This window comes from Ruditapes philippinarum, unplaced genomic scaffold (assembly GCF_026571515.1).
Source record: "Ruditapes philippinarum isolate M1 unplaced genomic scaffold, ASM2657151v2 ctg2387_1_1_1_1, whole genome shotgun sequence".
Taxonomy (NCBI): Eukaryota; Metazoa; Mollusca; class Bivalvia; order Venerida; family Veneridae; genus Ruditapes; species Ruditapes philippinarum.
This window is the reverse complement of record NW_026857787.1, coordinates 311,032-325,494: the sequence shown is the minus strand read 5'-3', so window position 1 is coordinate 325,494 and position 14,463 is coordinate 311,032. Positions and strand designations below refer to the sequence as shown.

The window sequence follows — 14,463 nt, the reverse complement described above, 5'->3', positions numbered from 1 at the left end:
CGGAGAATTTTTTGTGTATCGGCAGCAACGAAAGTACGAAAGTGAAACATACCAACAATGCATACATTTTAGAGCAAATTTTTTTGGTTTGTTTGTTAAATTTCTTGTTGTGCACATATGTTCTTGTTAATAATATCATTCAAAAGCAATTTCAATATATTTAAAGCATTATATTCTTGTAATAATGATTTTTACTCCGTTACAATGATGAATTTAGCTAAACGTACGGAGTTTAAAACTGGCATACACAAACTTTACAAATATTCTATATTAAATTAAGTGCTTTCGTGTAATTAATAAATATTATGTATTAACTTTGTTATGGTTAAAATATCAAGATATATAGGCTAAGAAAATTTCTTTTATCAAGACCGTGTGATGGGTCCTATTTCAAAGGTCACTTATTTAGGTTTATCTGACACCCGTTCAGAAAAAAACACCGTAATACCGTTTATACTAGTCAACGAACAAGAAAGCATCAAAAATCACACCACACACACAATTTCATTCTCGTTTCCTCTTAACTCGGATCAAAGTACTGAAAGCACTGGCTTCATGCCACATTATAGGACAATTAGGCGTCAACTTTATCAGTAAGTAATTTGTATGTATGTTTAGTGCATATAATTAAAATTTTACAAGAAAAAAAATCGATGTCCTTTGCTAAATAGATCTGAAATTTTATTTTTATCATTTTACACACATACTTGCATATTTATCCGGATTGGATGTAAACTTTCTTGATATGAAGATTACTATCTATCATTAACATTACTATTATCATTATTGATTGTATGCTTGAGCAGATATCTTGATAAATGTCTTTATTATTGGAAGGCCTCCCTACTAGTGATGGGTCAATTGATCTCTGCTTTAATGTAATCAATATATTGAAGCTTCCCGGTGGAAAAGAAATTGAGAGCGGTGTAAGGGTAAAAAATTGAAAACTGGAATAAAGATGAACAAGGCGACAGCAACGTTCACAGGACGCAGCCCCCGACACACTCAAGCTGCCATATCAGGGTTATTGCCATTACTAGTGAAATAAACTTAAAACTGATTATATAGTAACTGTTGTTGTTTTTTTAAACCCTAACTTTATTTCAAATTAAACGAAACGAACAAAATTATGATACTTGCAAGACAAAAGGACAGGTAAGTAAAAGTAACTTTTAGAATTCAGTAAGATATTAACCTCACCTAATACAACAATTATTGTTTAAACTATGTTTTAAAATACTTCCAACTCCTAGACGGTAAATAAACTTGTTAAGACACGAGTGACTGGTTTCAAAAAATGCAAAGGATAAATATTGATCGGGTGCATTTGATTACATAAATAAGTTAGGAAGATAACCCTACTTTTCCTGTCTTATAGCACTGAAATCTTTACCTTTCTCGTCTTTTTAACCCTACTTTTATCTCCTCTTTCTTTCTGTTTTTCTTTTTCTTTTGTTTTGTCTTTTTATTTTCCACTTGAAAGCTTGAAATTAAAGTTTTCATTGATAACTTAGCTGTGGCCCTGTGTTGCTTGGTCATGTGGGTGTTGCGTTCATTGAATGCTACCATTCCTTGTTGATCTTGTTCTTCGTATGTATGCTCTGGAGATTAGGTGGGTGGTACTCGTAATACTAAGATTTATGAGATAGTGTATCAAAAGCCTTTGTAAATTGTTTCGAAAATACTGGATATCGTTTTGAATAGAGCTACTCTAGTATTTTCAAAAGCAAAAGTCTCAATAAGCAAAGGTATACTGATATTTAGACGTAAAACCTGACATATAGAATTCATTTACCTGTGAAACTGGAGTGACAATGTGTTACTTAAAGTTGCTAGTGTATCTTTTTTCAGTGCCTTCAGTACTTTGATCTAATATGTAGACCAACTAAACTGTATCATTTTCACCGAAAAATCCTTAAATTCTAAACAAGTTTCTAATATAGAATCAAAAACATTTATTGTATCATAGTTTTTGAACCTTTCTGTTGAAAACGTGTCTTCACATACATGCACAGTGCGGTAACTGAAGTGCAGGTATTAGTTACCCGCACTCCAGAGCATGCCCATTGATTGACTCATTTTTTCTGGGGTTTACTTTTTGTGACGACAGGAATAACGATAGAAATGCCACATTCAGAAGCTGGTTCATTGGTTACCTTTTTCTGGGATTTCATATTGTTACAACAGGGAACGTGTATTTAATTTTGCTTATGATACAAAAGAAAAAGAACATCAAGACACTCGGCAATCTGATTTATACTCGGGGCCTACGCCCCCCTCGTACAAATCAGATAGGCTCATGTTTCGATGCTCTTTCTATTACATAACATACATAATGACAGAAGTAAACTTGAATTTGATGTAATGTTCAGAAATGAGTGTGTGTGGAACGTGTATGTACGATCCTATCAAGATAGCCTACGAAACGTCACTCATTACATACTCAGATGCCCGTTTGTGCCAGAAACAATTTTGCAAAGGGGGCACCTGAGTTCTTTCTCCACCAGTAAAGCTGAAGAGTCGCAATAATGACCTACACGGTTTTTGTGCGATGTAACCCCACCCCACCCAAAAAACAGAAAATCAAATGAGAAATGCTTTTAAATTCATCATTTCTTACAGGATGGAATGTTATTAACTGTATTTGATTTAAATACGTAATAGATAGCGTTAAACACATGCCATTACAAATTACATTATAAATATCACCGATGCACTATGTTCGTCTTCATCCAATTCTTCAAAATATTGAAATTGACACTTTTCAGTATACATCAAACAAACTTCTCAGTTAACAGATATTTTTACTTTTGGTTGAATATAGGTATAAATAAACTTATGTACAGTATTTTAAAAATGTGAGTTGTCCTGGTTGCCTTCCCTTCGTCAACGAAGACTAAATGCTAGCATACAGAGCAACATATTAATTTTTGCGACAATTTAAGGCGGTGCCGTACTTCAACAGAGGCGGAGCAAATGAAGGGACTGACACCGCGTCAGTTGATATCTTTCTCAACCGTTAGGTTCGACTATAGACTGGATCATTGGCACGTTATTTATTAAATAAATGAAATTAGATATTGATAAAAAGAATATGATATTCAAACATAGCACTATCACTTAAGTTAAACGTTTATTTTAATCCTTTAAAGCTCAGTGACATGTTGTACATCAGAAAAGCTATTTTTATTAGAAAATTTGAAAACAGTGTGATGTTGTTAAAACAACAACAAAAAAAATACATAAAAACAAGTCTAAAAATTTACCCATTGCTAAATAGGCGAATGCATATCTACTAGACGCCGCGCGCACGCAGCGTCTAATAAAAATAGACAAATAATAAAAAGTATAAACATTCATACATGTTAAAAATCTATAATAGTATCATAATCACGTTTCTCAAAATGCACTACCGAGTTGCTTTCTAGTCCCTCGAGAAAATTCATTAAGTCAATTCCTATATGTATATAATAATAAATTTATATAATGGAATAGGAACCTCCTGTGGTCGTGTCACTATGGTTAACCAGATAAATATTTTATATTGGTAGAAATACTAATTGTAATACATACCCAAATCGCCATTGTTAATCACGATGTTTCTCTGTCATTTTACACGTCTGTCCTTTGTTGATAAGAGGAATATCATCATTTATATCTTTTATATCCCAATGTAATATAAAGAGACCATTATATCCCAATGTAATATAAAGAGATCAAACACGTTAATATATGTAAAATAAAATATGCGTATAGAAATGTATCTAAATGACTTTGTAATGTAAACATATCATTGTATGGTCAATAGACCGTTTTCACGAGTAAGCGAAATTTACGTCCTACTCAATCAAGTAGAAAGTAGGACACTTCGCTTTAGAAATAGAATATTATTAACTTCTCCGTCCGTGACTAATGTGTACAGAAGTTTAACTCATATTGAAAGTATTCTAAAACAAGAAGAATCTTTCAAAAAGATACTCGGCCGAAGTAATACTGGTTAAAATGCAAAATTGTTATTATTAAGTTTTCAATATATGTTATGCTTGCATAACAATGACATAATAATTATTTCTTGTAGCTAAGACAATGCCGATTTTGTAAACATTGTACAAATGTAATTGAATTAAAGCATATTGATATTGATGATTTTTCAAAAAAGGGCAACTTCTATTTTATGTGTTATAAATTATGTAATTATTTACATATTAACTTAAAGTTAAAGAACTATCCTCATTCCTGTACTTTTTATTTTAGAAGTATCCTATACATTTTCTTTTAATATAGAGGCAAAAGCTATCCCTTACATTTCATTTTAGAGCTATCCTTATAATTTAATTTTAGGATTGTAAGAACTATCCTGTACATTTTATTTAAGGGTTACCAATGAGCTCGAGTTCACCGATTTCAGTCTGAAATTCTAAAATGACAAATGGAAATTCATTTGATATTCAAGCCTTCCCTGTTAATTTCGTACAAAAAAGATACTCTGCCAAATATTTGACTGGTGAACATGCAAAGAAATGTATTAAAGCAATGTTTGCATAGCAATGACATAATTATTATTTCTTGCAGCTTACAAAAAAAATCTGTCTGAAAGATTTTGACCTAATGGATCGATTGCTAAACAATGAAAAACACCTTGCTAAAACAAGAGTAAGTAGAGCTATTTCTTTATCAGTTTATATATAAGCTTTTTTTATATTTTATTTTAGCAACAACATAGATCACAGTTACATAATAAGATATATATATATATATATATATAAATGTATGTGAAATAAATGCTGCTGAAGAAGGCCGCAAGGCCGAAAGCTACGGCAAATTTAAATTAGCGTTTTTGCTTATAAATAAATATATATAAAATAACAGTTTATCCAAATTAAAATATCATTTCATATTAATAATAAATAAAACAAATTTAGTTAATGTATTTAAAAAAAGAAGCAAATGAACAAATTAATAAAATCACAGGTTAAGACTACAATAGTCAGAATTATAATTATCACAGAATATTGTTTAAAGTTACTGATAAACATGATATAAAAGAAATAAAAGAATTTCAATAAAATTTCAATACAAAGGGTTTGTTAAATAGTGATCTATGGTTACAAGGATAGCCCATTAAGCTGGTGTGCTTATTTCCAATGGGGTCCTGTTAACCAAATAGATGGAAACAAGATGAAACCAGAGAGACATTCATTCCTCAAATAAAAATAGACAATGAGATAACCTTCAAATCCACAGAGAAAAAAGATCGAATGCCCGCACATTTGTCATCTGCAGTGAAAACAATTAACCTGAGAGTAAATTTTTTCATGTACCACATGACCCTGTAATTAATGGCCATTTCTACAGCTCTGTTCTGTTCTATTATGATGCTTGATAAAATGTTGTCAATAAAGTACGTGGTCTGAGTCAAACTTCTTACAGTGATTACCTTATTTGGCAGACTTCACAGACGTCACGTGATGATGACAGTCACATGAAGTAACGTCGAAATTCAAATGTAAATATCGACCGTTACATAGAAAATCTAACGTCACTTTTCTCTGTCTGTTTTATTTTTAACTTTTCGTACCTACATTCGTTAAAGTTTATCAACAAAATATCAAAAGCATACAAAATAATAAAAAGATGAATTTAAAAGCTAAAACATATAAAATATCAAAAAATTGATAAAATGTTTGTGATGGCAGAGATGTCTGTATTGGTAAAGGGGCATCATTGTTTAGGAAATTAGTCAAAAACTTCACTGTAGGATGACAAATGTGAGGGATTTCCGGTTTTTCCTGTGACGTCAAGAAAAACGTCGGCGCCAGAAATAAGCAGAGAATCATGATTAATTTCTACATAGGTTCGCGATTTAAAAAGGCTATCGCTGGTATTCGATGCATTTGTGAATTGTTTATCGATTTAGCCCGATAGATTATTTTGATCCTTGTTGATTTGTCCGAGGTAAATTATGTCGGGGAGGGGAAAGGCGTTTCATTCCTTGCGTTTATATATAGTATACGATAGAGGGTATTATTTGGATATTATCGTTAATATTAGTTATTTGATAGAATTTTAAGTTCCTGTGGTTTAAGATACCTAAATAATGTCATCAATGTAATGTAACATGAGAGACCAGTTAACATTTTTACTTTATTGTCATTTCCCTCAAAATTTTCCTCATTAAACGGACACATGTTGTCACTTTTTCCTTTAATTCAATGTTCTCTGTTCTAAACCGCTGTATTTCAAATGTTATATACAAATGTATGTTATATCACTGCCACGTATCTCTGTCTGACAACATATTCCCCTTGTGTTATAAGCAGATCCTTTAGTATTGCATAGCTCACTGAACTAATCTGTACAGTCCTACGCATTAACCCTTTCAGCCTGCTGAATCTCAGTAAGGGCTTATCAGCTAGTAAATCACTATTAACTGTATATCTCCCATACACACGTCCACTGAGTTGAAAGTTTGGTCATTCTTAATTTGCCCTCTGTATTATTAACTAATGGCTCTTACTTACTTTGAAGGATCAGGTTTCGGTAGATGTTGTTTTTCATAAGATACACTGTTTTTTCTTCCTCCAATCTTTTGCGAATAGGTATACAGCCAAATTGAATTATTAAACTTAGCAATTATTTGTAAATATACTTTTTATCACAAGATAAATTTTAGCTACCAAATGAATTTTATGTTTGGACATACCTTTAGAAGTTTTAATCATCTAAATAAATACAGTGCCAAAGTTAAGTGTCACATGAGTGTTACCCCCCATAACATATGTTAATTTTTTTACTGCAAAGTGCAAGACTCTTAACTAACTAGATGGAAGTCAAAATATTACTATGTTTACATTTTGCTACCTTTTTACATTTTTTTTCACATTCAGCACTTTTTCTACCAAATTAAGTGATAAGCATCAATAATGCCTTGAATCCATTATTACAAAACATTATTTCGCTTCTTCTCAAAAAGAAAAAAGGAAAATTAATTACTGTTTGTTCCTTTGTTTGTTTCATTTTACGCCTTTTTCCAACAGTATTTCAGTCATATAGGCGGGTAGTTTCCTAACCATCGTTCCTGGAGAGTTACACCAGTACTAGACTACCTTCCTCCGCGCTAAACTATCAAAGCATCTCCCGGGGATCGAACCCACGCCAGAGAGGTAACTGGATTAGAAGTCATCGACTCTAACCCCTCGACCACGGAGAGGCATGATATGCCTTTCATATGAAAGTCTTTCCTTACATGTATCACCAGCTTTTAAACTATACATTCTTGAAACATGATAGGATCATAAAACATTCAAGGGTGCTGCTATCAGTGATACCGTGACAAGTCATGCTATTAAAATTAAATGCTAATCACAGGCCAGAGACAGGAAAATTTTGAGGAAAACTGGAAAACTTGGGTTAATGCGTAGGACTGTGTACGGTGTTCCGTTTGGACAATAGTGATTTTTTTATTTCGTCCTTACCCGCGATGCACGATGGTACGATGGTGAAAACGCAATGGAACGATGGTACGATGATGAAAACACGATGGTACGATGGTGACAACACGATGGTACGATGGTGAAATCGCGATGTCGTGGTGGTACGATGGTAAAAACGCGATGATATATCGCGTTTTCACCATCGTGCCATCGCGTTTTCACCATCATACTATAATGCCATCGTGTTTTCACCATCATACCGTCGTGTTTTTCCCATCGTACCATCGCGATTTCACCATCGTACCATCGCGCTTTCACCATCGTACCATCGCGTTTTCACCATCGTATCATCGCGCTTTCACCATCGTACCATCGCGTTTTCATCATCGTGCCATCGCATTTTCACCATCGTACCATCGCGTTATCACCATCGTGCCATCGCGTTATCACCATCGTGCCATCGCGTTTTCACCATCGTACCATCGCGTTTTCACCATCGTGCCATCGTACCATCGCACTGTACATTTTTCATTTATGTCATTTTCAAAGACTTTTTAATATGCTCATATCGGCTTAATACATGTTTGCATTTTTATTGCTGAATTTAAGATACCAACTTGAAACTTCATATGTACAGTGCACAAGAATGACACTTTTATTTTTTATTTATTTTTAAGCGACTGCCTTTTGTTATCAAATAATGGGAAGGCAATCATTTTTGATAAAAATGTATTATTGTGCATATCCACCGGAAGGCGATGACACGATGGTGAAAACGCGATGGTACGATGGTGAAATCGCAATGGTACGATCGTGAAAGCGCGATGGTACGATGGTGAAACCGCGATGGTACGATGGTGAAAACACGATGGCGCGATGGTGAAAACGCGTTGGCACGATGGTGAAAACCCATTGACACGATGGTGAAAACGCGATGGTACGATGGTGAAAACGCGATGGTACGATGGTGAAAGCGCGATAGCGCGATGGTACGTGATACGATGGTGAAACCGCGATGGTACGATGGTGAAATCCCGATGGTACGATGGTTTTCACCATCATACTATCGAGCAATCGTGATTTCACCATCGTACCATCGCTTTTTCATCATCGTACCATCGTGTTTTCACCATTATACCATCGTATCATCGCGTTTTCACCATCGTATCATCGTGCATCGCGGGTACAAACAAAATAAAAAATCACGATTGTCCAAACGGAACACCGTAGATCTGACAGGCAAAGCAGTGTAAGTGAAACATCTTCTTATCCTGCATTCATTACATCTGGTGTAGTCATTTCCCTGTTGGTTTACTTCCCATATTCACTATTGGAGCCAAGTTCATAGAGATCAACTCTTTTGCAATGGAATAATCAGAAGCTCAAAAACACCAGATATTTGTGCATTTGCACTTACGACAGTTCATAAGAAAATGTTTACCCTATGTTTGAATAACCTTAATATTTAGTTATATTTGTTTCATATCCCATACAAAATGAGAAAGACAGTTCTTACCATTCTAAAATAGGGATAGGGTGACATTTTTATACATTATGACAAAACTTTTTTTTTCAGAAACAATCATTTGCTTGTGTAATCTGTTACCTGAATGTCATCATATGTTCCTTAACAATGAGAAATAGGAAAACCTTTTTCATAATGATGATATTATAGGTTTTTTAGAGTTTCCTCATTTCTGAAAAAAGCACTTCTAAAAGTAAAGTTTAAGTTCTGAAATATATCGAACACTCATAAACAACACTGTAAATTTTATTTAAATTTTGCATAAAAGTGACCTTTAAGACATTCCTTTGTTGTCAATTTTACAGTTCCTTATAGTGCCTATAACCCATTGTCTACCTTAAATAGAAGTTGTCCTACTTTGAAAAATGACCAATATGCTTTAATTTAATTTCAATGTTTACAAAATGGGTATTTTTTAGCTACAAGAAATGATTTTTATGTCAATTTTAAGCAAGCATTGGTAACATTTCTTTTTGTTTTGAAAACTTAAAAATAACATAATTTTGCCTGTTAACCAGTTTAACTTCGGCCGAGTATCTTCTGTAAAGATACTTCTTGATAAAAGTAAAGCTAATTTCAACAAAATTGAAATACATATTATGTTATGTACGCGTACAAGTAGTTAAAGGGCTGTTTTAAAGAATAATTTGAAAATTGAATGTAAATGTATTTCAGATTTAGCCTTGAGTTCTGTCAAAACAGAATGAGAACAACTGTAGTCCCTTTGAGTCTTAGAAGGTATTTATCAATTCCCTTTAGATGATGCCGGCACGTCTTATCACTTTTATAATGACACCTTTTTTTGAGACTTCCCCCTAGATAAAGTTGTTCAAAAAAACACTGGAAGTTGTTGAAATTGCTGCAAGTTCCTTGTCTTCCATTCTATTATTTAAGACCCTTAATAACTTTTAGTACTAAAATTGGAAATAACTTTATAGGTAACTGTCATCTTTATAAATTCCAAAGTTACAATGTCGTTATTAAAATGTAACCTTATACATGTATATTGTTAATATTTAAATTTAAGACAAAAACGTTATTATGCCGGGGGTTAAAAATGACTCATTATTATATTATTATCTCTTTTGATAAGATAACCAATTTTTTTTACTACAACCTCATCTGATATTCCTTTACTCTGACGTGTATTAAATCAATTGAAATGTACATCAAGTATTTTTTTTATTGTCAAAGTTAAAGTACAAGATTTATATTCACTTGTATGTTTCAAAGTGAATTCATGCATTTAAACATTATTTGTCAAAAACACCCTATAAGGAATTTGTAGCAACTTTAAAAGTGTATTTGAAACGCTCGTATAAAGATACGCTGGGCAGTAAAATGTTTACGTACTTAAGATCACATGACTGCCTTCGTCGATACAGTGTGAGAGAGATAAAAAGGTACTGTAGTAAGAAAATATTTAGCAGATGAAGATAGGATATCATACAATCAATGACCGCTTTTTGCGGGCGTTTAGTTTACAGTTACATAAAGAAAATATAGACAAACCCAAATGTTTTAGTCATTTTGAACTAACATATATAAATCTTTATTTGAATAGTCATGTCTGTAGATTCGTTTGAATAAATTTCTTGCGATTTTAATAATGCTTGTTCTATAATATAAAATAATAATTTGCATATCATTTGCGGTTAACAACTAATTTTGCAATATTTATAACCATTAATTTTATTTCTACTGCGTGACTAATGCAGTAGGGACAATGCTTGCATATTGCGGCCTATTTTTTAATTAAGATGACATTTTGCTCATTTTTTCATTGTCAAGTTGAGGTAAATTATAAAGACTGGCTATTTTAGTGGTGTTTAAACAATACTGCCTAAAACTAAAAAACTGCCCAACTATTTTAATAAATTGAACATAACCAACGATTTTCGAAGGATATTTATAGAGTTTTTATGTGGTAAATAGGGATAATTGAATACTCAGGTGACGTTTATTATAAAAAGTAAAACGAATATGATATCATGTTAAGCTTTTTTTCTAATTGCACACTTAAAACCTCACTATTTACCCTTGGATTGACATAATGTCCCATTAACGTGGATTGTATTTTTTTACGAAAATAAGGCTTCTGCTTTAACGATATCATAACATTATGTTTGATTAATATGTAAATTCAAGTAAATCATGTCATTACATCTTGGTAGCTTTGGTAGATGGAGTTATAAGGATTGCTTTGATTTCTTTCTCACACTATTATACAATATACAAAGGTTTGACGGGATCCTGCAATTTTACTATTACTAAAATTAGCCCACTGACTTATTCAAGATTACTAATTTTTTCTCAGTACTGAAGTATAAACCGGTTTTTTCCGGGGTTTTCTGTTTACTACTAAGTTTCCCTTTATCCCTCAAGAAACCATTTAAAACCAAAACCCCCATTTTTCAGTGAACCAAAATTTAAAACAGCTTTAAACAAAAAATTTTTTTTGCTTTTTTTTTTTTGGTTTTTTATATAACCCAGGAAAAAAATTTTTGTAATAAGGGTCCTAAGCATACACCCCACTTCAAGAAAATAGTTTTTTTAAATTATATGTCCGTTTTTTTAAAAAAATGAAAATCTGATGGTTAAATTAAAAGTGTTTATTAGTTTATTTTAAAATTTTTTATACAGCCGCGTAAATGTTACAGAATAGTAAATTGAAATACTTGAAACTGGAAATTAGATAACCATCTAAAGAATAAATGTGGTTAGTGTTTAATTGTTTTCAGGAAGTAAACACTGAAAGAGTTCCCTGTGACAAGGTCAATATATTAAGTGAGTCGTTTGAAAAGAAGAATTTAGATTTGTCAACGCGTAAATAGTCTGATTTTGTTGACCTGTCAATTATGAATACATAATATAGCACTCATATTAATATCTGATACCACTTCGGGTTTGTCCGTATAGATTACGATAATTAATTTGGAGTACATGTATATGACTAATGTTTTGAAGAGTCACACTATCTGAATGTTTATGTTCTGGTTATATCAGCAAAAGCACTGTCGATTGAGTGATTACCTCATATATTAGGGGTCTATGGTTCGATCAATACTTTTGCAATTGTTTTTAGACTCATTCTTTCTTCATTTTTGAAGTTGCTTTAATGATTAGGGCTTGCAAAATAGTCTAAACGGATATGAAACAACTTAGATCCACATATTTGTTTGTTTTGTATTGAATTTTATGGCATTGTAATGACCTTTATTGATTTTAATTTTAATTCTTAAACCATGCTATTTAAAAAGTGTATTGTCTTTGCCAAAATAAGTGCAAAACATAAAAAAGAACAACTTAAAAAATCAAACATACCTTCAATAATGTGGAAAATATAAATAAGAAAAAACATAGACAAACGCGGTCTAGATCTTACAAGTGGGACATTTGGAAATTATAAACCGGTAGTTTACCCTATTGCGCTATAACGGTCACTATAGCTATTTCATAGAAACAAATTAAATTTAATCAAATGTTACTGAGTACATCTCACGAAGTTTACCGATCATTTATCGAAGATTAATATACTAGTGTTGTATGCATTGACTGTGTAAATTAGGGCTCAGTTACACAGACGTTCGGTCCTCAATCGGTCATTTGATTTTAAATTTACTCGCTGTTATGATCGGTTGGCATGCGTGATTTTATTTCTGGTTTTCTGTGTAAACGGCCATCGGTGACAGAAAGCAAACTGAAACGGGAATGAGTCGATGATTACATGCTGAAATACTTTTGTTTTTATCGTTTGAAAATCGGAGCTAAATCGGGTGTAACGCTGATTAATCGGTGTTTGATAACTAGTCCATCAGTGGTTTAAACACTTTCCGTCAGATATGGCCGGTGATTCATATTTGGTTATCTTTGTCCGATCGGTGATATCGGTGATTAAGAGCTTGCATATCTCGTGATATAAGGTTGCCGTCGGTAATTTTAAAAAATATTTTTCACCGATCGAGAATTTTAAACGTGTTTAAAAAATCCCAATCGGTAATTTTTCACCGATGAAACTTATCTTTCCCCAATAAGCAGTTGATAGGTGGAAAACAGGTGACCAATAGGTGATATCGGTGATCAATACGTTGTCATCGGTTCACTCCATAATTTGGCTAAAAAAACTACCGATCAATCACCGATGGCTCTGTGTAACTGGGGTGTAACCAGGTTAATAAAATCAAACAATACGACTCAGCGAGTGTTTTGTCCACAACCATATCTGAAAACTACGGAATACTGATTCCGCTATCGACTTTTCAACTTTAAAGATACGCAAAAACAAAATATTATCCATGCGACTGCTACTTTTCATGGTGTAATTTTAACACTATATATCAAAAGCTTGATGTTTTTAAAGCGCCAATTACCAGGCTAATTGCAATTTTTCTACACATTATGGAGAAAATTAGAAATAACATGTTTTAATTACAACATTTCGCGGTAAGATATTTCCTTGAAATGTCGAAAGGTTCAACATTTTATCATGCAAACTTTGACTTTTCGAGCAACAATGAAGTAGAAAACTAGAAAATATACCGTCCTTACTTGGACTGTCAATATAATTTTTATTATTATTATGTAGGTAACATGGAAAAGCGAAATCATTATTGACTATTAACTCATAGTTTTACAACATTTCGTATTTGGGCAAATGCTGGTTCAGGTTTATATCGTGCTAACATGCCGGGCAATTTTCACGAAGGGATAAATGTCTTGACTCATCACACCGGTAAATGGTGTATTGGAAAAAGTTATTTTGTGCCTTGTTTTTAAATAGGAAATATTGTAGGAAATAGAAAGAATGCTTACTATAGTGAGTCCTATTCGGAGTATAAGTAAATATTTTGTCAGGAAAACTCGAAGTTAAGAGTAACTTCTTTGTCGCGCAAACAAAACATAACACATCACAAGTTAAACCTACAAACATTCATTCTAGGGCAACACTACATTTGTAAACAAGAGTGATTTGTGATCATGCGTGCCGATTTATAAGAGCCATTGAAACAGTTGTATTGAGGCCTTTTTTGAGGGGTGATTGACCAGTTCCCCCCCGGCTATTTTCTAGCACATTGTAGCTACCGCACAGCAGGAAACACAGAAATCATATACAGGCAAATAAATACGCCTATTTTTTCAAGGGCCATAACTCAGCCAAAAACGTGTCATATGCGCAAGTTCTTGAGGTAACGACCAGTCCTGTCAAATTGCATTGAATTTGCTTTTTTAGTAAAGTTCTAAGAAACAAAATCACAGGTATTAATGTTTGAAATATCGACTCATAATTCATTTCTTATATCCCTCAGAGCCTATGATCCTCCCTTCTCATGAATTATGTTTGTTGAAACTCACAGCAACTTGACGATATCTAACTTCACCTAGAGGTCACAAGCATTCAGAATGTAAATAGGCGCAGACGTCTTGATATATAGGAATTTTAAGGTAAACAAAGTAAGTACATGTAGGAGCAGACGACAGAAAAATGTAACTGTGATTGTGATATTA

The 14,463-nt window shown here is 32.9% G+C and overlaps 1 protein-coding gene across 1 annotated transcript in view; it reads right to left on the bottom strand.

Annotated features, from left to right (window-relative positions):
• The window catches only part of LOC132751029 (uncharacterized), a 38,772-nt gene extending 34,925 nt beyond the window's left edge, over window positions 1-3,847 (bottom strand). Inside the window, exon 1 of the mRNA XM_060741126.1 lies at window positions 3,574-3,847. The gene's annotated coding sequence lies outside the window, so the exon portion shown is untranslated. The remainder of the gene's footprint in view (window positions 1-3,573) is intronic.
• Between the last annotated feature and the right edge of the window lie 10,616 nt (window positions 3,848-14,463).